Raw genomic sequence first — 4,914 nt, forward strand, 5'->3', positions numbered from 1 at the left:
CTGCACCTCTCGTTGATAACGAGGGGTATACAAATCGAAGATTACAATCCTTTACGGGTGGGAGCCACATCAGCCCTAATGGCTTCTTTGGTGACTACGGAGCCCGATCTCCGAGGCACATCGCCTTCCATGGAGCGGGTACTGAGTGTCGACGGCGGCGTTGTTCTGCTCGGCTAAGGGTACACTGAGCCTCGAAGATCTTTACTGCAGCACGGGTTGTAGACCACCAAGCCCGCTGAGATTTGTTCCAATTTGTTTGGGAGAGCACTGAATGACTTGAGGGTCGCTTTCAAATGGCCTTTAAAGCCCTTCAGTCCGCCGACAGAGTGTTGACCGGAAGCAAGTTCACCATGAAGGGTGTGAGGAAGTCGGCCGTCGTCCATACGGTAAACGAAGCCAAAACATCCTAAGGGACACTGAATAATTTGAACCTCGACACTAAGACAGTCTGCACGTTGAAAGATTGTGATATTGGGGACACAGTCAGCACAAGTGAGTCCGCGGATCCGCTGGAGACAACGAATGTTGAATGCTTCTAAACTTTTGAAGTGGGCCCACTATATGGTCCTAGCCCTACAGCCGCATAATGATGCATACAGCTCTGTAAACAGCGATCTTTGTGGAGGTGGTAATGTTAAAATTAAGGAAGACTCATGTCTTCTAGAATTCGTCGTCGATTTTGCACGATGAAGAGATGCTGACTAGATAACCAGAGCTTGATGTCTGCATACCGGCGTGGAATTCATTGAAGATTTTAACTAATTTAAGGAGGGCATCCACATTTAACCAGGGTGGACCACAGGATATCACGACTGACCGTGCCAAAGGACTTAGGTCTCTATTTTGTACTCCGTACTTTTCATGCAAATGTCTGGCAACGAAGTCTGAGAGGTTTCTGCCCTTGCTGACACCACACTGGGCATTTGGTATTACCATTTTGGAGACAGCAAGCATGACTTGTGCCAGGATCTTTCCAGCGATGAACAAAAGCGAAATACCTCTGAAGTTGGTGCACATGGTTTTATCACCTTTTCACATGCAAACAGGATAGCGTTGGCATCCTTCCATTGCAGGGAGACTTCCGGTTTCCCAGATGAAATTATAGAGACGCTAGAGAAGTAGGTATGCGCCATATTTGAATAGCTCCAATGGGATACCAATAAGTCGTAGCGCCTTGTTGTTCTTTAGGACTGGGAAGACATTCAGATGGATATCGAGGGAGGTGCTCTACTACTGATGGGTCAGCTGGGTTGGTGCGGTTGAGGAACTCACCGAAGTACTCGGCCCAGTAACCCAAAATATCTTGGTCTTTGGCATCAGCAGTCCTGACAGGGGGTGTGGAGCTTCTTACGGGCACATGCATAGATCTGATGGCATTACAGAAGCCATGAAGGTCGGCAAGGATCACATGGGCCTTGATACTCTAACACCTGTTTTCCATTTCTTGTTGATGGGATTCGAGCTTGCAGAGTGGAGGGAGACGAGCGGTTGATGACAGCATTGTGGACAGTGTTCTGTTTGCTGCAAAAGAGGTGGATTTTGGATGCACTGTCTATCGCATTTCTTCACTATAACCTAGGGTAGCAATGGCGTTAATAGATCAACCCCCGTGTCTGCCAATCACATCACCCCAATGTAATTTGAGACAATCCTTGCATTAAAATCACCGAATAATATGATTTTGTCGGCCCTTGGGATGACGTGTGTACAGTGGAGCAATCACTGTAGCAGACGGAGCCAGTGACCTCACCTCGCTCCCCCCATGCTTCCTCCAGCTGCTGCTATCGTTTCCTCCAGCTGGAACGGCCACTACTTATACCGAGGATGACCTAGGCCTCGGGGAGTTCGTGCTAAGCGACCAGCGCACTAAGGTCAGCCCAAGGTCAGCTCCGCCTTCTCCCTCCGGGCAACTGACCGCGACCTCCGTGCGGCGCTTTTACCCCTTTAGACAAATCGTAGCGTCGTCGTTGCGTGTGTTCACCCCTTTACGTGTGTTTTGCGTCCCTGTCAGCCACTGTACTAGAGTATGCATAGCTTTTTACAATCTGGTGGCAGGGTGGCGCTGCGTCCTTCCGGCTCGCAGCATGAATGCAAACCTTCGAAGAAAATCCGCTCGACCGCTTCGAGACATGGCTCAGAAAAAAAAAAACACGTAAGTACACGTTTGGGCCCCCTTTCTTATTTCTTTTCCCTTCCTTCTCCCATACATGTGTTAAGCCGTTGTTTTTTTTGTTGGGTTAAAAGGTGCTAATGACAGCAAATGGCACGTTCTCACACTATTCCTTCACCTCAGATCGCATTTCCGTGTGATCGAGTATGCAATCAATAAACATGAATATCGTTCGTTAGTTAAGTAATTAATTATTTTCTCTCGTTTTTAGAGATTTATATGGTTTCATCTGCAACGAATTTAACGCGTTCATGATCTTATCTTATCCCGAATATCATTTCATTTTATCTCGTTCCTAACCCTCGCCCCCAACCTGACGGTCCCTTTTCTTCGCTTGCGGTCACTTTGGAAGAGAAAAGGTTGTTTTCCCGTCTTGACCTGACCTCACTTTCTCTTTTCCCGGTCAGTGCCGGCGTGGGTAGGGTCAGACGACCGCTTGGCTCCCTGTAATTTGGGAGTAAGCATAGCATTGTTACATTGCTTTTTGGTGACAAGTTCTATTGGCGCTAGAGCGGGGCGTGTAACGCAATTTCATTAATTTGTATTATTTGAATATAGCGTAGGATCTTCCCCCATATCATAGTGCACAGGATTGCCCGATATTGCTCCGGGGTTGCGTAAACACCTAGTAGATCTGCGTTCCGTCGTTCGAAAGCAGGTACAATAAACCGAAGTTATTCGTTTGATCAGCTCCCTTTGAGTCGGTGTGAGCCGTGGTTACGTCCGTTAATTAATGTAGGACTAGGGTTTAAGCTAGAATCATTATTCGCTTATTAATCACACCTTTCTCAACCTCCTCAAGTCGCTTGCATGTTTTGGGTACACCCCAAGCGTTTGTGTGATTCGTGAAAATTTATATATCCTTAGGGAATTTTGCGAGCGCCCATCACAGATACGCAGAAGAGAGCAGGTTTATTATATTCCTGGCTTGAGTCGCTTCAGTCATATACGGCATTTGGGTATAGGATCCCCTGTTATTGAGTTTTATTGAAGTCTGACGTGCAAAGCTAGACATGTACCTCGGCAGTTCAGATTTTCTGACCCCGAGAAGATTTGCTTGATAAAAAAATTGGCAAATATTTTTTCAAATCACCATTCATTCATGCGTACATTCTGTCGCGTATCATTACATGTTGAATTCAATGTGGTAGTTGAAATAATTTTATATAGCTAACATTGCTATTTTACTTCAGTTTTGTTATAGTGAACGTTAATATTCGTGTTTGTGATTCATTCTCTGTGTGAGGTCACTCTCACTTTCCCTCTCATTCACACTAGCTGTCACTCACACACGCATACACACACACATTTACCTCACTCACACACGCAGGACAAAAGACACTGACCCTTTTCATTAATAAGGTTGGTTGCTGTCTTGTGACGGCGTAAAGATTTATTATCTATCTCTTTAGCCCGCAATTTTGTCTGTTGTGACGAGTGGTTCGTACATGATGTACAAGTTACATCTATTTCTTCTCTGTGTGACGACTGTGGTTCAAGTAGATCCTCGTGGATTGCCTATGTCGTTCTCTTATCTACTCTCATATCTATCAGAGTCAGTTGGCAGTTCAAGCTAGGTCCATGCGGGCCGCTACTAACATCTCCCTCTTCTATTTTCATCTTTATCTTTGTGAAAATAAAACACAAAATGAAAAAAAAAAGACAAAAGTAATTTAAAACCAACATTAATAACTGCAAATTTTTATAAATCACCGGCTAGTGGTAGTTAACACCCTCTCTTCTCTGTTAACCTTTCTTTTCCTCTTACTCTGGTCCCTTACGTGTATGATCTGGGTTCCCCGACTATATATTGCAGTCGGACCGACACGACACCGAAGGAAGATCCTGCAACAGTTCCAGTCACCTTGGGATGCCATGGGAAGGACGTCATCGAAGATCGCCATAGGCCTGCGGACCGGATGTTCATCAGAGCAGGTGTTAAGCCGTCCATGAAAAGGAACTGAACGATATCTGTGAAACGTGTGGACGAGAACCCGCCGAGTTAGGCCTGGGCCAGGACTACGAGGAGGTCTAGACGAATCCGAAGTCAAGGAGGACCTGTGCGAGACTTTCGAGGACGTGTGGACAGATTACACCGAGGACCAGGAGGATGAGGACGACAGGGACGAGCAGCCACGAAGATGCACCAGGACAACGTACGCGAGAACGAGATGACCAGCCAGGTTAGGTCACCCTTGAGGCAAATCTAAGACGCTTCGAGGGCGAGGCGTGAGTAGGTGGCCGAGCAATGTACAGTGGAGCAATCAGTGTAGCAGACGGAGCCGGTGACCTCACCTCGCTCCCCCCATGCTTCCTCCAGCTGCTGCTATCGTTTCCTCCAGCTGGAACGGTCACTACTTATACCGAGGATGACCTAGGCCTCGGGGAGTTCATGCTAAGCGACCAGCGCGCTAAGGTCAGCCCAAGGTCAGCTCCGCCCTCTCCCTCCGGGCAGCTGACCGCGACCTCCGCGCGGCGCTTTTACCCCTTTAGACAAATCGTAGCGTCGTCGTAGCGTGTGTTCACCCCTTTACATGTGTTTTGCATCCTTGTCAGCCACTGTACTAGAGTACGCATAGCCTTTTACAACGTGTAGAGTTTGGTCGCGCAGTTCGTAAAATTCGTCCTTGACATTCTCAGTAGGAGGAGGAGTGGGGGCATAAGCGTTTTTTTTCTTCTTCTTACTAAAATTCCTTTAAATTCGATGACAGTAAGAAGTATGTCGTTATTTGGGAGTTCAAAGC

Source organism: Penaeus monodon, chromosome 35 (genome assembly GCF_015228065.2).
Source record: "Penaeus monodon isolate SGIC_2016 chromosome 35, NSTDA_Pmon_1, whole genome shotgun sequence".
Lineage (NCBI taxonomy): Eukaryota > Metazoa > Arthropoda > Malacostraca > Decapoda > Penaeidae > Penaeus > Penaeus monodon.